General features: G+C 38.8%; 1 long non-coding RNA gene across 1 annotated transcript in view; it reads left to right on the top strand.

The window, feature by feature from the left end:
- Positions 1-22,307, top strand: part of LOC123362087 — a 56,748-nt gene that overhangs the window by 2,108 nt on the left and 32,333 nt on the right. Inside the window, exon 2 of the long non-coding RNA XR_006576337.1 lies at positions 17,182-17,217. This is a non-coding gene — a long non-coding RNA (uncharacterized LOC123362087). The remainder of the gene's footprint in view (positions 1-17,181; positions 17,218-22,307) is intronic.

Genomic DNA, 22,307 nt, shown 5'->3' with positions numbered 1-22,307 from the left:
GGTCAGTGGTTTCAGCTCTTATCATCTATTAATGGGGAACTATAGGACCCTAAGCCAAGATGAAGTAACTGATAGGTCTGTGAAGTGCTGATTTTTCCAATGCCCGTATTACTATTTTTACCTTTTACTTTCTTTTTTACTGAATTCTTGAGCTAAAACAATGGGATAATCAGTTTGAAAGAAAATGCCCTTATGGCCACAATGATTCTTTATTGGATTTAAAATTCCCCTACTAGCTTTGAAGTAGTCATTTCCAGAATCCTGTTAACTAATTCTGGAAATGGGATGATTTGATAAACTGGTCCTTGCCCATTTGAACGGCTCAGTCCTCATGCATTTGTAAATTACATTAATTAATTAGTCTTATTACTGTATTCAATTCACACAGCTAAAGAGATGTAATTAAAAAGTAAGTTTACATGCTATCTCATCACAGCAGCATTAGGACTAATGAGTTCAGTAAGCCATCTATGAAGACATCAAGCTTATTATACAGGCTGTAGCATGTTTAAGACACTCAAAACTGAGGAAAAGAGGCTCTGCCAACTGAGATATTGTATCTGCACCAAGAGCATTTGCTTCAAAGATCATAGATAATGTTGGTGGGACTTAATGTGGGGATGCTTTTAAAATGTGAATATGAGTAACTAATGGCCACATAAATTACATTGCATTTACATCATACCTCAGTATTGGTTTATATGTTGAATTAAAAAAAGAAGAATCTAACGGGCTAAATGGATTCCTCCATTTCAAAGGGTAATCTTGCTTGTAGGTGATATGCTGTTATTATAAAAGGGCCAGATTGTGTTTACTCACACGGGTAACCCCATTAGCTTTATTTAGCTACTGCTCATTTGAGTAGGGTTTGTAAAGACTGGCCCCAAAAGTTTTGTTGGTATCTTAAATAAATAAACAACAGGTGGCTCAGTTTTGCTGCTATGCTTTTAAAACGTGAACGTTCTAAAAACCTCTTTGAGATCAAAACAACATAAAATTATGGTAACACTGCAAAATGAATTTATTTTTATGATATGTAGGATTGATAATTATTCTTTAAAAGTTCATTGTTGTTTTTACAGGAAACATTAAAATGTTCTGTGTTGAACTGGCAGATGCAGGATATTTTTAATATGCTGACATAAAATGTGCTTAAATAACCTTCCACAATACTCTTTCTTTCTTAGCTTTGCTTCTACTGAGAACCAGCAGTCACTTTAAGTTTTAATAAGTTTCATATGATTTGTACTGAATTGTGTTTGGTTAATTCTAACCTTTAATTAGTAGCCTCTGGACTGGTGTGTATCCCAGATATGGGGATGTTATTAGTGTGAAATGAAAGCTGTGTGTGTTACTCCATACAGATCAAAACAAACCTGGTATGCTCTAACAGCATTAAACCCCACTGAAACCTGATGCAGAATATCGTTTTGTCATTCGCAAGTCCTTGCCAGACGTTGTCCCCCAATACTTCAGCCTCACTGTGTATATACAGAGTAGGTGGTCACCTGAGGTAAAGCCAAATGTGCACTGTAGTAGAACATTTGTTAAACGAAATAATTTCTTCCAGCTTAAAAAAATTAAATTCACACCATGGAAAATGGTTACATTTAGCATGATGGCTCTTCCCTGACTTTCAGGCTTCTAGAAATAATTTTGGACTTACTAGGGCTCTGCATTGGCATAGATCCAGCTGTAGGATCAGAGGTTTTAACTGAAACTATGCTATGGAATTTTCGGATTTGTATCTCCTGAATGCTTACATTAAAACTCAAAAGTCCTGTTTAATCTCCTCCATGAGAAGAAGAGAACAGAATTTTTATATCCCCAAAAGGCAGAGGGGTTAAAGACCCCATGATGTCTACTAGGAACTTAGCTATTGCTAATCAATTTTACATGGAAGATACCCAGATGCCAGATGATGCGTAGAAGTCTAAAACCCTAAGATGGACAGACAGATAGACAGTGAAGTGGTGAAAAAATCTCTGCTTAATCCTGATTTCAGGAAACACTGTTTTATTATAAAAAGAAAAATTCGCAGTACCGAGTGCAAGTTTTGTCTAGGTGGGGAAAAAGGCAGATAAATATGCATTTTCAGTTATCACACTTGTACCTCTAAGATGCTCTTCCTCAGAGTATTATTAACATGTAGAATGATAAACTGAGTTTGTTCTAGCATTAAATTGTTATGATTATAGCTGGTCAGAAAATTTAGAGAAAAATGAAAAAAAAATACAAAAAATGTTTTCAAGCAAAAGTTTTTGATTTTTCAACAAAAACTTGAAATTTACCATGGAAAGCAGAAATTTTTCAAAAACACAAGGGTTATCCAAAAAAACCCCAATTTTTTGTCAAAGAATAGGTTTGATGGAACTTTTTTTCAATCAGCCTAGTTATAATTTTTCCACATGCTGAGTTGGAAAGTTCAAATGAAGCACAATTAGACCATTTATGTAGTAACCTTCTTCATGTCTGGCTGGGTGTGTATAAGTCAAATGGGACATTTTATTAAGCAATGGAATAGGCTTCCAAAGGAGGTTGTGGAATCCCTATCACTGGAGGTTTTTAAAAACAGGTTGGGCAAACAGCTGTCTGGAATAGACCAAGTATATTGGATCCTGTTTCAGCTCAGGGGACGGGACTAAATGACCTCTCAAAGTCCCTTGCAGTCTTATCTTTCTATGGTTCTATGATTTCCACTCTAAGACACATATATAGTTTTTAATCTATTATTACGTTACTGTACAAATGTGGCAAGTAACAACTGCAAGTATTTTTTACTTGGTGAAAAACTTTAAGATGTATTTTTAAAGCAAATTTAATTGCTGTTGGTCTCAGGAGTGTTGAAAGGTATTAGATAAAGTTTTAACAGTGGATGTATATGTTATACTTACAGCATGATTATACTAAGATACAGAAATCCAGTCTGTCACCATGCTTAGAACAAGCCTGTGAATGTCTGAGGTTTAATGGCATATTAACACAATCTATTTTTGACTTTGTCTAATGCAGAGTCAATGATTAAAGGGACAGACCCTGCAAACGAGTATACATGTGAGTAATTTTACTCATGTGCATAAGATTTGATGCCCAATTCAACAAAATACTTACATGCAGAGTTGGGGCTTTATGCACCTAACTTCACTCCCATGAGTAGCCCAAGTGAGTTCAATGGAGCCATTCCTGTGAACAAAGATATTCACATGCAGGGATCAGGTCTTAAGCTATATTTGTCATGCGAACAAAAGGAGTCAAAAGGTTTTATTTGCAACAAAGTCTAAATGTAAAACAGATAATTTTTATGATTGATTTATAGTTAAAGGATTGTTTTTATAATTAATTGCCTACATAATTATTAATAAAAATGTATAATTGAAAGCATGTGTCCTTTCTTCTGTTAAGTGCCTCAGTTCACTTTTGTTCTATTGACTGGTTACTCTGTGCTCCTGAAGTCAATATTTGATGACAGAAACAGTCATGGAAGTAATTTAAAATTAGTCATACGGTAGGAACATAGCTATTGTATTACTGTAAAACTAGTGTATGTTTTATTCCTCTGTCCAGGAGCAGCAGATTAGGGCACTGCTTTTAGGAGTACTCTTTTCAAATGGTCTAGTAGGAAATTCCCTGTGAGGAAGGTATCCGCATCTTTTCACACATCTTGAATTTGCGTGGAACTAAGTAATTGCATATTCTAAGACAGAATGTTTTCTTTCATCAGCACCAGGCGCAAAACATTTTTTTAAAAACTGGCTTTAAGGATCTCCAGTGCTAATTTGTGTGTGTGAACAAAGCAATAAAACCTAGCAGACTATCCTGAGCTAGGATCTGAGGTTTGAGAAGAAATCTGAAACTCCTTTTCAATTTCCCCTTTGGTTCCCCTGCCCCCACTCTTTCATATGTCTCCTGATGAAGGAGCAATACCAAGTGCTATTCAAACAGCATCTGAATCACTGTTCACTTGACATCATAGTTAAATGTTGCTGGGGCATTTTGTGCTGTGTGGTATTGCATCTTTTTGCTCATACTCATTCATCTTCACAAGACTAAAATTTAATTAACTTCTTTAGATTGATGATTTTCAACTTCTTGACAACAACTGACTAGCACAAAAAGTGCTCACATCAAGAACATACAGCAGTTATAACTCACAACCAATTCCAGGAGATTTCACCAGCATGATGAATAGCAATTTGTTAATTCCATTTTTTGTCTCCAGAGGATAATCTTCCAACAAATTAATTATGATAAAATCATTTTAAAAACAATCCTCAAAATAATCAAAATATGCAAGGAAATATGCAGGCAAACTACAGTGTCCAGTCAAACAGAAATTCAGAAGTTCAGAGTTTTAAACTATTTGTTGATTCCATTGACAGTTGTAATAATTGCTGAGCTGACAGTGGTAGAAATTGAAAGAAAATGTCAGTTGCATTTATCATGACATTGAATATAATTGTTTACAGGTATATTTTGTACACAAGAGAGTCTCTTCTTCAGAGTAAAAATTTTGGTACAAAAGTAACATGTTTAAGATCAATGTAACACCTTGCTAGTACAGATACAGTCTGTAAGCAACATAAACAAGGTAATTTTTATATGAAATAGTTACTTCTTTGTGGCCTTGCTGAGAATTTTGCCATTGACGTTAACAGAAGCAGAATCCTATTGGATTCAATAGGAACAGAATCAGCCCTAAACTTGGTTCTAAGATCTGACTTCAGACTTGATGTTCTTGGGTCAGTCTTCTGTGTAAAAGAGTTTCTTGGTTTAATGGAAATAACCCAAGTTTTGGGCCCCAATACAGCAAAGCACTTAAGCACATGCATAACTTTAAGACTACGAGTAGTCGTATTGAACCCAATGGGACTACTCATGTGTAAGGTCACCCAGATGTTTAAGTGCTTTGCTGGATTGAAGCCTTGTATCATGGTGATTTCAAAGTCTATTTATTTATGACATCACTGTGCTATTCGAGGGACTGACTGAATAAATAAATGAGACAAGGGCAAGTCAAGCAGAAGCTGCTTAGGGAGGGGAGTACCACATCCCATTCAAAATAAGAACATAGTAATAAGAATGTAGGAGATAGGAATCAGCCACATAAGAATTTATAAATAACAGAGAGTGGTATAGCTGGCTGAGATACCATTGTATTATGGTACATATTCTATAGCACTAACATATCAGTGCTTTGGGCTTTAAATCTTCCCACAGCTTAGGCAGCAACCTGTTTTCCAAGGCCAATGAGGTTTGGTCTGTGGGAGAACTCAATCTCTCTTTGCATGAAATTTGATGCTATATGAAGTACAGTAGCTGGTGCCAAGACTGCAGGGCACATTCAGGGCTTGGCATTAGATGTGGTATTGTTTTCTGTAGTTTTCTATAGGCCAGGGAACATTATTATTGCTTATGCAGTGCCATAAGTATGCACAACGCTTTACAGACAAATAAAACCCAGCAATTTCTTTCCCTGATGTGCTTGCAAACTAAATTAGACATAACATACCAAGGGATGGCAATAAGTAAAGGTTGTGGGAGAGGATAAGCAAGGCAAGGGTTACACTGTGAAAGGGCATGAGATATACTTATTGGGGTAGATTCTCTGGAGAACTGGGGCCATAGCCTGCAAAATGGTTTGCAAAGGAAAAAAGTGTGTTCATGCCCTTTTCATTTTGTTCTTCAAGCTGTATACAGAATGAAAGCTCTTTTGTTAAAAAGGGTTAATTTTACTGATTGTTTTTCACTTTCGAAACATCAGAAATGCCAAATCTGGTTCTTCACTGGTTTTGTTGGGAGATGCCTTGGTTGACTTAGAATTGTATATTGGGAGTTCTCTTCCTGCTTAAGCAGGAGGAACAGGGGTGTTGAATTCTTAGCATTTCTCCAACCCCTTGTCCCCACCCCACTCAAACCCCTAAAAGTTTTTAAAAGTTTAAATAAAAATCATATCTTCTCTGTTACTCAGGTTTAACCACCATAGTACTTGTGATTTGATATATGTACCAGTTCTCCAGTCATCCATAAAATCACCTAAGTCAGAAAAGACCTGAATTACTAACATCAAAAGGAAGGAGAAGGGGGCAAGAACCCTACCCCCCCCTCCCCCAAAAATGCCTTTTACGGTCATTTTCATACATCATAAAGGATCCATAAAGAGCTAAAGTCTGCTATTTTTCCTTTGAAGGTCCCCTTCAAGCATCCACTTCATTACAGATGTTGGCTTACAGCTGGAAATAAAAAAAACAACCTTCCAGTCCTATGGTGGCTGATGGAAAGAGAAGGCAAGCTTTCTGACCAAATATATCAAAAATTCCATAAGCCTTTTCTATTGAAAACATGTATAGATATGATAGCAAGGGCATAGATTGATTTATACTTCCCTCTTTGAATCTTGCTGACAATGCTGCAGCCTGAGTATTTTTCACCTTTTTGTTTAGTTTTGCTTATTGTTCACAGATTAAAAAAAATATTTTCCTGGGATCATTTGTAACTTGAATATGTAGACTATCGACTAATATAATAAAATAAAGTTTTATGTATAGAAAAGGGCAAAGTTCCTACTATTTCCTTGAAGCTCTTAGCACCTGACTTCACATTTGATAGAATTTACAGGCAAGATCTCAGCAGCAGCTTGGTCACATGCTGCTAGCTCACAACAGAGCAATGACACTTGCACTGTTAAAAGAGGATGTGTTCCATCCTTTTATTACATCAGCACACAGCATCACCACTGTAGCGAAGGCTGAGTTGCTCTTTCCATTATAATCCTCACTGAGGGTGGGTTATATCATAACTCTGCCTTCTTAGCTAATAACTGTGTTGCAAAGAGCTGAGTGTTATGCAACTTAAGGGTGTGATCCAAAGCCTGTTGGAATCAATGGGAGTATTTCCATTGCCTTCACTGGGCTTTTGATCAGTTCGTAAGCCTGCAAACACTGACATATGAGTGACTTTACTCTTGTAGGTAGTTCATTTGAGTGAGCTACTGCTCACATGAGTAAAGTTACTCAGATGCGTACGTGTTTGCAGGCTCTGGCCCTTCATCTGTTTCAAGCAAAAACTCTGCAACTGTTTGCTATCTGGTGATTCAAATAACTGTATCTGTTAAACTAGTTTGTTGGGCAAAGGCAGTCTATAAACAAAACAAAACACCTTTATAAATGAAGGGCAGGGGAAAGCCAAGAAGTGCAGAGGACCACATGGTTTGAGCAGAATCATCCCTTAGGGATGAATGTATTAAAGGGGGAATTCCATATCCCAGTAAAGAGGACAGAAAAAAGTTGGTAAAGTACAGGTGGGAGCTAATGAGGAACAGTCAAACATAAAAGAGTCCCAATATGAAGGCAAACAACTCAATATTGACAAAATTTACAAGTGCTTGTGTACCAATGCTAGATGTCTAAATACTAAGCTGGGTGAACTAGAGTGGCTGGTATTAAATGAGGCTGTTGATAGAATAGACATCATGGAATCTTGGTGGAATGAAGAAAATCAATGGAACATGGTAATATCACTGTACAAAATATATTACAACAACAGAGTGAGTCACGCTGAGGTAGGAATGGCACTATATATGAAAGAAAGCAGAGTCAAATAAAGTAAAAATCTTAAATGACTCAAACTGTACCATAAAACCCCTGTTGATAGAAATTCCATGCTCGAACAATAAGAGTATAGCAGTAGGAATATACTATTGACCACCTGACCAGGATGATGACAATAATTGTGTAATCCTCAGGGAGATTAGACAGGCTACAAAGGCAGAAAATGCAATAATAATGGGCGATTTCTACTATCCTCATATTGACTAGGTATATGTCACCTCAGGACAGGATGCAAAGATAAAATTTGAAGATAATGTTAATGACTGCTTTCTGGAGCAGCTTGTCCTGAAACCCACAAGGGTAGAGCAATTCTTGATTCAATATTAAATGGAGCACAGGATCTGGTGCACAAGGTGAATATAGCTGAACCATTTGGCAATAGCTACCATAATGTAATTAAGTTTAACATCCTTGGAGGGGAAAAATTCCAGAGAAAGCAACCACAGTAGCATTTAACTTAAAAAAGAGGAACTACACAAAAATGAGTAAGCTAGTTAAACAAAAATGAAAAGGAACAATCACCTGGGTGATATGTCTGCAAACTGCAAGGATGCTATTTAAAAACACCATAATAGAGGCTCAAACTACATAAAAAACAATAAAAGGGCCAAAAAATGCCGCTATGGCTGAACAGCAGAGTAAAAGAGGCAGTTAGAGGCAAAATGGCATCCTTTAAAAATTGGAAGTCAAATCCTAGTGAAGGATATAGAAGGAGCATAAACTCTGGCAAGTCCAGTGTAAAAGTATAATAAGGCAGCCAAAAAAAAAATCTGAACAGCAGCTAGCTAAGGTCACAAGAACTAACAGCAATTAAAAAAAATACATTAGAAGCATTACGCCTGCAAACAATCAGTGGGGCCACTGCACAATCAAGATGCTAAAGGAACACTTAAGGAAGACAGTTAAATGAATTCTCTGCATCAGACTTCTCTGAAGAGGATGTGGGAGAGATCCCATCTGAGTCATTGTTTTTAGATGACAAATCTGAGGCACTGTCCCAGATTGAGGTGTCATTGGAGGAGGTTTTAGAACAAATTGATAAACAGTAATAAGTCACCAGGACCAGATGGTATTCACCCAAGAGTCCTGAACTCAGATATGAAATTGCAGCGCTACTAACTGTGGTATGTAACCAGTTGCTTCAATCAGCCTTTGTACCATATTACTGGAGGGTAGCTAATGTAACATCATTTTTAAAAAAAAAAGTCCAATCTTCAGTACCAGGCAAATTGGTTGAATCTATAATAAAGAACAGAAAAGGAACATAGATAAACATGATATGTTGGGAAAGAATCAACATGGCTGTTGTATAGGGAAATCATGATTCACCAATCTATTAGAATTCTTTGAGCATGTCAACAAGCATGTGGACAAGGGTGCTCCAGCTGATATAATGTAGTTTGACTTTCAGAAAGCCGTTGACAAGTCCCTCACCAAAGGCTCTTAAGCAAACTGAGAAGTCATGGGATAAGAGTGAAGGTCCTCTCATGGATCAGTAATTGGTTAAAAGATAGGAAAAGAAAGGTAGGAATAAATGGTCAATGTTCACAATGGAGAGAGGTAAATGGTGGGGTCCCTCAAGGATCTGTACTGGGACCTATGCTGTTCAACATATTAATTGATGATCTGGAAAAGAGGGTGAACAGAGAGGTGGCAAAGTTTGCAGACACTACAAAATTACTCAAAGTAGTTAAGTCCAAACTGACTGTGAAGAATTACAAAGAGATCTCATGAACTGGGTGACTGGGCAACAAAATGGTAGATGAAATTCAGTGTTGATAAATGCAAAGTAATGCACATTGGAAAACTTACTCCCAACTATACATATCAAATGATGAGCTCTAAATTAGCTATTACCACTCAAGAAAGAGATCTTGGAGTTCTCATGGATAGTTCTCTGATCCACTCAATGTGCAGTGGCAGTCAAAAAACTAACAGAATGTTAGAAACCACTAGGAAAGGGATAGCTAAGAAGATAGAAAATATCATAATGCCACTATATAAATCCATGGTACAGCCACACCTTGTATATTGTATGCAGTTCTGGTGGTCCCAACTCAAAAAAGATATATAGGGATTGGAAAAGATACAGAGAAGGGCAACATAAATGATTAGGAGTATGGAACAGCTTCCTTACAAGGAGAGATTAAAAAGACTAGGATTGTTCAGATTAGAAAAGAGACAACTGTGGGGGGGGGTGTTATGATAGATATCTATAAAATCAGGAAAGGTATTGAGAAATTGAATAGGGAAATGTTATTTACCCCTTCACATAACATAGGAATTAGGGATCACCCAATTAAATTAATAGGCAGCAAGTTTAAAACAAACAAAAGGAAGTATTTCTTTACTCAATGCACAGTCAACTGAGGGATGTCATTGCCAGAGGATGTTGTGAAGGCCAAGTCTAAAACAGGGTTCAAAAAAGAACTAAATAAATCCATGGAGAATAGATCCATCAATGGCTATTAGCCAAGATGGTCAGGGATACCATGGTCCCTAAACCTCAAACTGCCAGAAGCTGGGACTGGACAACAGAGGAGGGCTCACTCAAAATTGCCCTGTTCTATTCTTTCCCTCTAATACATCTGACACTGGCCACTATTAGGAGGCAGGATACTGGGCTAGAGGGACCATTGTTCTGGCCCAATATGGCCGTTCTTATGGTCTTATATTCTTACCTGTTCAAAAATGTTTTAAAATGGAAAACTAATCTAAAATATAGCCATTTTAAAAAACATTTTTGTTAACGGCTGTAGTAATCAATGTTAAAAGCAGGACAGTTTTTAAAATTAAATCTTTGTTGAAATTCTTACAAATAACATACAGTAGCATTTATGTTTCTTGTTTCATAACAGTTAATTCCATACTACTTCTAGAAAGAAAGAAAGAAAGAAAGAAAGAAAGAAAGAAAGAAAGAAAGAAAATTAGTTCTGTAGTACAGTAATGCCTCACTTAAAGTTGTCCCACTTAACATTGTTTTGTTGTTACGTTGCTGATCAATTAGGGAACATACTCATTTAAAGTTGTGCAATGCTCCACTCTTACATTGTTTGGCTGCCTGCTTTCTCCACAGCTGGCAGCCTCCTACGCCCCCACAGCGCCTCCCGCCCGCTGGCAGACCCCGCGGATCAGCACCTTCCCCCTCCTCCTGGCCCCGGCAATCAGCTGGCTTGCGGCGTTTTGGAGGCAGGAGGGAAGAGCGAGGACTTGGCGCGCAGGCTCCCGCTCCCTCTCCTGCCTCCCAAACGCCACAAGCCAGCTGATTGCCCCAGGCAGGAGGCAGGGGGGAGACAGAGGGAACCTGCGTCAAGTCCTCGCTCCTCCCCCCTCCCTCCTAAACACCGCAAGGGGGGGAGGTTGCAGGGGAGAAGAAGTGGGTCTAGGGTGGGGGATTGGGGGAAGAGGTGGAGTGGTGGGGCTGGGGGTTGAGCCCCCCGCCCCTGGTGCTTGCAGAGTAGGGGAAACTGCCCTGGAACCTAACCCCCACATTTACATTAATTCTTATGGGGAAATTGGATTCGCTTAACATCATTTCACTTAAAGTCGCATTTTTCAGGAACATAACTACAATGTTAAGGGAGGAGTTACTGTAATTCTATGAGAGCAGAATATATGTTAGCATTCCTGTGGTTGTAGGGTTCAGCTAACCTATATTTGTATGTGTATATTTATTTTGAGGAGGATTTTCAAAGGCATACAGGACAATTAGTCACCCATCTCTCACTGGAAATCAATGGAATTTGCATTTTTGCCTTCCCTCACGCTTGAGAGGCGCTCCCCATAAACATCCTCAAAGCTACCTCATTGTCCTTCAGATCCCTCTTTAAAACTCTACTTTGCCATGATACCTACAAAAAAAATGAACAATAGCTTGGCAGCTGGTATGCAGAGACCACTGCTGATCATGCTGATTAATATTACTGGTAACTCATTTTCTTGTCCTCCCCAATCTGTCTGACTGCCTCCATTTGTTGTCTCTTGCGTCTACTTAGCTTGTAAGTAAATTCTATGGGGGAGGGAACTGTCTTCTCTTTGTTCTGTTTTTGTACAGCATGTGGCTCATTGGGTCCTGGTCGACGATTAGGGCTTTTAGGTGCTACCAGAATACAAATAATAAATAATACCAATAAGGGAATTGGGTGTCCCTTGTGCCTTTGAAAATTGTCCCCAGAATAAATGTAAACACTGTGGCTATTCTATAACTGATTGCTCTAATCCACAACACACATTCACACAAGGCCATTAGTTTTAAAGAGTTTAGGAAGCCTGCACAATGCCTAGCACTATGGGGAAGTTCTATGCTGAGGTCAATGGGAATGAAGCATATTCTTCAGGAAGGGAAATGCAGCACAGGGACAGACTGTGGTTACAGCTGAACGCACCTCTCAAAAAGGAAAGGTTGTTATATGTTGTTTAGGAGTGGGAACGGCTGGGCAGAGGCAGAGGTCTGGGGCGGCTGGAGTGGTAGGAAGGAGGGAAATTGTATCGCATCACGGGATCAATCACCAGATCTTTTTTTATTGTTTGCCCATATAATCCTGCCCTGCACTCCTTTCAGATATGGCATTTCTTCTGCATGATGCCATTTATGTTTTAGATGTACAACAAAATGATCCATTGAAAATCCAATTTGACACAATTAACAAAATGTCAAGTTTCAAGCTATCGCTGCTACTTAGTAACCTGCAAGGCTTTTGCTTTTGGACATAATCAAGACAACATGTTGGGTATTGGTTTATCCTTAAAAAGCAAAGTAAAAGCAGATGAAGTGTATTTATAGTCTCATCAGCCAATAAATGGATGAAAGGGAAAGAGAAATTAATGGGAAAATGTCAGCCAGGATGGAGGAGGGACTGACTGTGAAGTTCATGTCCAGACCAACTATTTGGAGTTAATTCCAAAGACAGAGGTCACTTGATTTACAATAGAAGAAGAATTGACACTTTAGCTACAGTAAATTTAAAAATAAAACAGTAAAAGAGCCCAGTTTTACTAAGATTCCTTAACCAAGCTCCACCTTAGAAAGGGAAGAACTAGGAGGCACTTAAATCTGGCCATTTGGAAGTGTGTGGCTTTGATTTGAAGCTCAAAAACCTTAAACAAATGGGGAAGGTAGAACAAATGTTACAAAATGAATAGCTCTCCCCAGCCCCAGATAACTGGAGAGAAAGGGGGAGAGAGAGAGAGAGGAAAATGAAAGGAAAAGCAGAGCTATAAAGGGATGATGACCCATGTCTTTGTTGCTCTCCCACTAAGCCAAAAACACAACTCTTTGAGAGCATAACCTCATTTAAAAAAAGCCATTTCCCAGCAACGTTAGAGACAGATAAAAGCAGAAAGAAATAAAAGTCTCCATAATGCTGGGGGGAGGCATGAGCGTGGCAGTACAGAATCATCCCTCTTTTAGGGGTTTGGTAAAAATATCTCTAATTCCATAAAAATCCTATAGTCCATTCTAGTTCTCTCTTTAAAAGGGGGGGGGGAGGTATTGTAGAGCCAAACACAATGAAACTCAGCTCCAGGAAATGAGGAGGTCAAAGTAATCTAGTAGGTAGGGTTATTGCTGATTTTGTTTCAAGTTCTGCTACTGGCTCACCCTATGATCTTGAGAAAGTCATTTAAACACTCTGTCCATCAGTTTAGCCATTTGAACAAATACATTTTTACCTACCTTATAGGTGTGCAGTGAGGCTTAATTAATTAATGTTTGCAAACTGCTCTGAGATCCTCTGATGAAAGACACATATGTGCAATATATTGTATTATTACTATTCAGTGATTCCACTGAAAGAGATCCTGCATGTCTTCCATAAGTACAAAAGAGCATTTCCAAAAATCCATCTTTCACAAATTTGACTACAGGGGTATTGCTATGAATCAACCCATGCTCTAAAATATAAGCGAGAGTATAGAATTCTGAAATAAAATGCAACTGACATAACATACATACAGCTGGCAATACTTCACAGGTCATGATCTGATGATGAACTTTAATGAATGTATATTAGTTAATGGTCTAACCCAGTGTTAATTTAAATAAAGTAAATTGGAACTTTTGTGTTCACTGGGGAGATGAATGGAATAAAAACTGAACCACTTCCTTAATTCTTGTAGAACTCAGCGCTCGAAATAGCCCCTTCAGACCGGTTCCACAGTGAACCATAGTGAAGTTTGCAAACCGGGGCTAATAATACAATTCATGTTCCAGAAAAGCAATAACCTGTGACACACAATAGAGGCTCAATACATAAAATTGTTCTTTTGTAATGTATTATTTGGGAGAGCTATTTCTTAAAAATATGTAGAGCAGGACTATTTCTTATCATTCCCACATAGAACAAGTGGTGAAAGGGTTGCAGAAATAATTTTTATTGCTATCATATGTTTTCTCTAAATGTTGCTATAGGATTAGGCCTTTCTTGGTACTATTTACAATATTCTATTGTTTGACATCCAACATTATAAGTATGTTTGAATAGTTTACCCTTGTAGCATCCTTCTTTTTCTTTGTGGATTTAATTTGAGATAAATACACCAATGTTTTCCTGAGGTTTTAAAAATTATTCTCACTGCAGCTGGGTGACTGAATATTAAAGAAATGTCATGGATTGTCTTGGTGGCCTACACTTAGCGCATTGCATTTCCAAGTGTGAGATCTGGCTTTGAATCTTAGATTTAATAGCTTTTGCCTCCCAGACCCCAAGACAGCTCTATGTACTGATAGGCCACTTATCTGCAGATGAAGGAAGGGTTTTGTTGGGCCTCTTGGCTCTGTGCTGCTCCACTAAGCAGTGAGAATTCTCAAACTATTCAGCTGAGACTCAGCCAAAGGTCTGCAGCATATCTGGGAAAAAGTAAAGGTCTTCTTAACATTTGTTTTCTTTAATGTATATGCCTAATTGACAGACACCAACACCAAAAGGTCAAGGATTGTTCAATAAAGCTGGTGACGAAAATTTCTGGCAGAGTATTTTCATTTCATTGGAAATTTTCCAGGTTTTCAAAAACTGAAAAAAGCAAAGAAATTTTTTCGTTGTTAAAAAAGATAACCATCCACCCAACCAAAACAAAAAATCAACCCAAACCCACCCACCTACTCTCTTTCTTTTTTCAGTGAAAATACATACATTTTCCTGTAATTAAATAAACACATAAAAATGCCATTTTTGACTGTTTTTGCTGAAAATACGTATCATTTTCCAACCAGCTGCAGATCATGTTAAAGACATATCAACTCATGTGTGGGTTTCATATACTTCCATTGGCCTGTACTGGGCTGGCCAATGGCAACCTGGTCTAGCTCTTCAGCTGCTGTAAATCAGAATAATTCCACTGAAGTCAATGAAGCTACAGCTGAAGATCTAGCCCATAATTTTTATTCCTAATTTTGCCTAATTTTGTCACAGGCTGGGAGGTCTTTGATCGTCTGATCAGAAATTCCATTGCATTCCCACGCAGAGTAACTGATGATGCCTTTCATATGTTGTTATAAATCACAGATAGATGCATAAAATTAATCTCCATTGTTGGGGTCAGAGTCTGACATTCTTACTCACACCGAGTAAGACCTTCCTCCACAAACAGCCCCACTGCAATCCATGGAACTAGTCACAGAGCCAGGATGGGATTTGCCGAAGTGCTTTAGTGATTTCAGAGTACAAGTCCCATTAATTTCCAAAGATGTGATGCTAAATTACATAGACACTTTTGAAAATCCCACCCTAAGATATTACTAAGTTTGAATAATAGTGTAAGAAGCTGGCCCTTATTTTATTGCCATTAAGCCGCATTTTTATTTAATTTAATATTTGGATGTTTGCACTTTTTCAGTGGGCTGCTAATCCTCAGACAAGCCTCGAAAAAGTTAACCCCCCGAGAGTTCTCCTTCCAGTGGTGACTTCTCTGAAGTCTGCAATTGTTAGAAGAAATAACTCCTATTCTATGTATAGATAAATGGTGGGAAAGTGCGATCACTTGAGCCTGTGTAGGGTGCAGCATCAGTGAGGTGATCAACATTTGTCCATATTTAGAGTGCCATGAAAACGAGAAGTCCCAGATTCACTGTTGCTAAATCAGGGGCTCAGAGCAATCTCTGGAAGGAGCCAAAGCCTCTTCGCAATGTGAAATCATGGACAGGACGTAAGTGATTTTGGGTAAATGCAGTACTCATAAAGCTCTAATACATTAGTGTTGGTAGAAAGGCGGTGTGAAAAAGGCAACATAAAAGCTTTAATTAATTAGCAATGAGAGAGGCAGCGTGGTCCAGGGAATGGGGTAGTGGTGTGTCAGTCAGGAGACCTGTGTGCTATTCCTATCTCCATCCCAACCTGCTGTGTGACCTTGGACTCTCTATGTCTGTTTTTCTGCCCACTTTGTATGTTTTATAAGCTCCTTGGGATAGAGACTGTCTCTCACAACCTGTTTGTATGATACCTAGCCCAATGGGGCCTGATCTTGGCCTCTGGGTGTTATTGTGATACAAATAAAAGATTTACATTCCTATTATTATTATTTCTACAGTGGTCAGGCCTGGTAAAGCATAATTCGGTGTGCAGAATTATAGGACATTTCCCCCCTGAGCTTTATAAAGACTACTACCTCCATTTGTACATGCTGTATGCCACCAGCTTCTATGGTGTGAAGTAATTTAGTCTCAGTGCTAGCTTTATTATTCTGGGTCTCTCCTTAGCAGAGTGATTACCATTTGTGATTAATTATACGCTGCTCTTTGTCATGTGGGCTAGTGTCCACAAAAAACTGAACTGAGACCACAATCACAGAACTTAATTATGCTCATATCATGATCCCTGAGGTGGAAGATTTATACTCTATTAGCTAAGCAACCCAATATTAACCCAATCAACTTTCTTCAGGATTTACAGGCAATGGAGCATAATGATACAAATGTATCTTGAATAGTTAGTATAAAGTTTTCATCTCATTTTCAGTAATCATTTAAACAGAAGGGTTTAGTTTTAGATAGATGCTGACAAGTTAAGCTGTATTCTACCTCTGTGTACTAACAAAGGTCATGGATAGAGTAATAAGTGTTTGAGGTTTGCTGGATTGCTTTGATGTAAATTCTATTTGCCACTGGTATTCTTCATTTACCACATATGTCCCTTGGGAATGGCCTGCCTGCATAGCTTATACATTTGTTATAAATCATAATGTTTCTGTTACATCATTTCCAGCCTATCAGGATAAAAGCACAATGTGATTTCTTTTTCCTATGTGAAATTTCCAGTTTGGTGGGATTTCTACTTCATAATAAATTCCAGACGGTCAATATTTCATGGGATATCTAAAGCCTGCATTTTGGACCCGATCTGGCTGACTGTTGAAAACTGTGGGAGTTTTGGTTCCAATAGGAGCAGAACTGGGCCCTTTATGTGCATTACTTTTATTTGGTGCAGTAAAATGGTGTTTTGGGGTTGGCCTCTTATATAATAATATGTCTAGGTTTACAAATATCTGACGTGCTAATTATTTGCTGAAATGTGGATTTCGATGCCAGCTGGAAGCAGTGGGTTTCTAATTTTAAAAATCTTTGTTTATCTTTAAATTGTAGGGCTACAGAATGTAACCATTACACATCATAACAATGGTAAGTGAAGAAAATGTCAGCAGCTACTACACAATCATGTCATATAGTAAAATGATAACAATGCTGTAGCATATTTCTGCTGTATATATGTTCACCATCAAATAGTGTAGGTGATGAAACTGTATAATTATCACATTTAAACTAATAGTCTATAGTACTTGGATTGAAGGAATATTTTGATTAGCTCACTAAAGGCTTAACATGAGTTCTAGTCCTGCAAACATTTACATACATGCGTATCTTTACGTACATAAGTAGTCCGTTTGAACTCAATGGGATTGTTCATGTGTACAAAGTTATTCATGTGCATGTTTGTATGTTTGGGACTTTATTCAGTAAGATGCATAAAGCTGAGGTAAAACTCCTGCCTCTGTAGAGAATAATTTTTGGAGGGACAAATTCTGCCTGTGGATAGGTGCATGCATTGAAGTCACAGTGAAACCTGTGCCCGTATCCAAGGGTCTAATTTGATACTTAGTCAGGTCTCTCTGCCTGTTTATCTAGCTATTCTCCCTCATGTTTTATACCAGTAAAGCAAGTAGCGAGGTGTGTGATTGTGACACAATCAAGGGTAAAAAAATCACGATGCAGGGTTGAGTAAGGTGCCAGTGTTATGATACAGTACCTCCATTATCACGAGGACTGCTTGAAAAACAGAAAAATAAAAGTATGTCACAATGTTCATGAAAATTTTCTCTCCTTTTTTCATCAAAAACATTCACAACTGGAAATGTTTTGACCAGCTCTATAGCTGGTTTAAAAATGGGTTGACTTTTTCATGAACATTTTCACCAAAAGTTGAAGTTTGAAATTTTTTTACCAGCTCTAATTGTCGCCACTCTTTTGTTATGCCTGTTAGTTAAACTTACCAACTTTTAGCATATTTCCCCAACCAAAAATAAAAACAGCTGCATCTAAGTTAGTGAAATTGGGGAACTTAACAGAGAATAAGGAAACCTGCAAAAGTATAAACATTTTTATCTGCAAGGCTATTGAGTTTAAATTTTTGTTTTAAAATCCCAACAAAAGCAAGAATATAAATGGGCAGGACCTGTTGGTATTGAACTCCTGGCAGCGGCTCTGCAAAAGCTCAGCTTGGGTGACTTGTGGTCAGGGGGGTCGTTCTGCACAGAGCTCACTGCAGGCTCAAGGCCTCTGATGTCATAAATAAATGGGACAAGTGAGTCTACTATGCACACCATTAATAATACACAGAAAAAAAACAACATTTTCCTCATTAAAAAAAACCACCCTGAGGGAGTGGTATCTCTTTTGAAATGAGAGTTAAAAAGACATGCCCAGCAATGGGTCAATGAGGTACATTTTTGTCACTGATTTCCTACATATTTCCAAGCTCCATTTAAAAGAGAAGTCTCCTATCAAGTGATCATTTGCAATCATTCACTCTTTTCTGGTTGTAAAGTATAGCAACAGAATACTTTTTAATAGAAACCCCAATAAACGACATATGCTGCAAAGTGGCTACAAATGAGCTTTATAGTCTGGAATTCTTACGTCACACGCTGTTTACACTTATGATCCTAGTGAATGGCTCTGGGATGTGGAAGAGGATATATGAGGTTATAATGAAGGGACAAATGGACAATATTTATTTTAGAAGTATATTGTCCTGCGGAGAGGAAAAGGTAAGGGTGCCTCTCATAAATACTGAAAACATGTATTGTTGGGAAGTACTTTGCAAATATTACGGTATATTTTAAAAAAATACAACAGTCCCCAGTAAAAGCCTTGTCTACACTGGGGCTTTGCCCCGACTCTGCTGAGAGTGCCCACATACAGTGTAGCTGTACCATTGTTACCCCTGAAGGCCCAAGTCCTCCCCTTGATAGCAGCAGTTTGTCCTAGTGCTATTAATTGCAAGACTGGGGTCTAACTATTGACAGGGACATGCGGGGCTTGCACTGATTGGGCTAATCAAGGTTTATTCCTATTTGTAGTTGGGGTAAATCCTGATTATCTCAATTGGCCCAACCCCCAGCATGCCCTTATCTACACAGTACTGGTACAGCTAGACACAGATTGCTGGCCATGGATTGGTTAATGAAGGCCACTGCCTCCACTTATTCCCAAGTGAAGACAATGCCAGTGTGTATTCATTTTTTTCTTTAAAAAAAATATTTATGTGTGGTTCAATGTTCAAGCTTTATTCTGATCCCCGTTTCTTTTTAAAAAAAATTTACACAATACCAGAAGCATTATCCATTTTCTTATTGAAAGCTGACATGATATTACTTGACAACATAATATTAGTTTTAAGCAGTTTTTTCGTTTCAACATAGGGTGGTTAATTGAACACTGTTCAGCAACATATTTCTCAATTGTTTATTCATGATAAAGTATTTCTTGGTCGTTCTTTAGTACCTTTTATAGTTATTAAATATGCAGTCAATTTAGCTCCGCCCAGGCATTAAACAGGTATTGTAGATCAATGACAATCAGTTTACAAACAGATTTGTTGAGGCTTTCCAGCTATGAGTCAGACCTTCTCTAAATGTCACTAGTGCCCTGACTCAGCAGTCCAGACCTATTCAGCAAAGGACTTAAACACTTGCTTAACTGATTTACTGAATAGGGATAAACCTAGGAACATGCTTCAATGCTTTGCTAAAATGAGGCTTAAGGTCCCAATCCTGCAAGCATTACCCATGTGAGAGAATACTTGCCTAAGTAGCTACTCACGTTCATAAGTGTAATAGTGGCTAGTAAACAGTATTTAATATAAAATAGCAGCTTCATTAAGTCAAGGGATTCCAATTGTTTAAATGTTGTTTAACTATCAATCAATTATTGAAATGTATTTGCTGAAATTAAGGGTACAATTTGCAAAAGTGCCTAAATGATTTAGAAGTCTAAATCTCACAGGATTTAGATTCCTAAGTCATTTAGGTGCTTTTGAAAATGTTAACCATAGCCACCACATGAGAGACACTGTACATGTTTCCACAACAAATACTTTATATCAAATGCATACTAGAGACCATTTAGCCAAATGCTGCTCTCTGCCTATACCCCGTATAAAACTGGAGTATCTTGGCTGCAGTAAAGTTATACTGGTTTAAGATAGGAATTTAGTGCTTTGATTTTAAAGCCTCACTATCATGGCTTATCATTTTCTTTGTCTCGTTTTTAAATGATCATATCACCAATAATAAAAATGCATTCCTAACCTACCCCAAGAATTAATCTCAATACCAGAGAAACTCCTAAAATGGAATTCATGGTGCCTGGTGGACTTAAATGAACAAGTAGATTTCATTTCTGCAACTTCAGGTTTAAGCTACAATTGCATCTCAAATGACGTGAGCTTAGGGATCTCAGCTAAGGCCCTGATTCTGCAAGTGAGCCATACAGGCAGATTCCTTTGCCGACATGGTCATAGTCATCATAGTCAAAGGTGTTCCACATGGATGCGATTGCACCATTGGTAATAGGTATTAGGTCATCTTTTCTCAAAGAGGATCAGTGCAACCTATTGGAACACATATACCTGTATACCACAGGCAAGATGAAATCCTGACCCTGTTGAAGTCAACATCTCATTGATTTCAATAAGGCCAGGATTTCTCTCCAAACATTTATCTTATTCTAATAGCACTTAGAAGATAGGTTTCTCTGGCCTGGTCTACACTAGGACTTTAAATCGAATTTAGCAGTGTTAATTCGAATTAACCGCTCAACCGTCCACACTAGGAAGCCGTTTAATTCGACCTAGAGGGCTCTTTAGTTCGAATTCGGTACTCCACCCCGACGAGGGGAGTAGCGCTAAATTCGACATGGCTATCTCGAATTAGGCTAGGTGTGGATGCAAATCGAACTTACTAGCTCCGGGAGCTATCCCACAGTGCACCACTCTGTTGACGCTCTGGACAGCAGTCCAAGCTTGGATTCTCTGACCAGCCACACAGGAAACGACCTGGGAAAATTTGAATTCCTTTTCCTGTCTGGGCACTTTGGATCTCATGTCCTGGTTGGACATCGGGGCGAGCTCAGCAGCACCTGCAACGATGCAGAGCTCTCCAGCAGAGGAGTCCATGCAATCCCAGAATAGAAAGAGGTCCCCAGCATGGACAGACCGTGAAGTCCTGGATCTGATCGCTGTGTGGGGCGATGAGTCTGTGCTTTCGGAGCTGCGCTCCAACAAACGGAATGCAAAGACCTACGAGAAGGTCTCCAAAGCCATGAGAGACAGAGGATACAGCCGGGATACAATGCAGTGCCGCGTGAAAATCAAGGACCTGAGACAAGGCTACCAAAAAGTCAGAGCGGCAAACGGACGTTCCGGAGCACAGCCCCAGACATGCCGCTTCTACGAGGCACTGCATGCCATTCTAGGTGGGTCTGCCACCACTGCCCCACCAGTGACCGTGGACTCTGAGTATGGGATAGTGTCGAGGGGCAGTTCCTCGGCGATGTTCGCCGATGGGGAAGATGAGGAAGGGTTTGTGGAGGATGACGCAGGTGACAGCGCTTACAATACCGCTTTCCCCGACAGCCAGGATCTCTTCATCACCCTCACAGAGATCCCCTACCAACCCTCCCCAGCCGTTAACCCGGACTCAGAATCAGGGGAAGGATCAGTCGGTAAGTGCTATAAACATGGAAACATTTATTTTTTAAAAAACAGGAATAAAAAATATGTAAAAACTATATAAAAACTTTTCCTTAACAAACTATATAAAGAGAAGGTCCACACATATAGGGATGGAACAGAAATCCTCCTGGGACAGTTCCACGAAGCTCTCGGAGAGCCGCTCGAAAAGTCTCCGCAGGAGGTTCCTGGGGAGAGGTGCCTTATTTGGTGCTCCGTGGAAGCACACTCTTCTGCGCCAGGCCATCCTAATGTACAGCGGAATCATTGCCTCCACCAGCATTGCAGCGTACGGTCCTGGTCTGTGCAGGGATTCGAGCAGCATCCTCTCTCTCTCTCTCCGAGTGACCCGCCTCAGGGTAATCTCGTTCGGCGACTGCTGCATTTAATTAGGGCATTTAGTGTACTGTTACTATTGTGAATGCTTGACTTTTACTTTGCATAGCAATGACCTTCGTTTAACAGCCACGTGTTGGAGGCC

This window comes from Mauremys mutica, chromosome 1 (assembly GCF_020497125.1).
Source record: "Mauremys mutica isolate MM-2020 ecotype Southern chromosome 1, ASM2049712v1, whole genome shotgun sequence".
Classification (NCBI taxonomy): Eukaryota; Metazoa; Chordata; order Testudines; family Geoemydidae; genus Mauremys; species Mauremys mutica.
The sequence above is the reverse complement of the archived record's forward strand: the minus strand, read 5'-3'. Positions and strand labels throughout refer to the sequence as shown.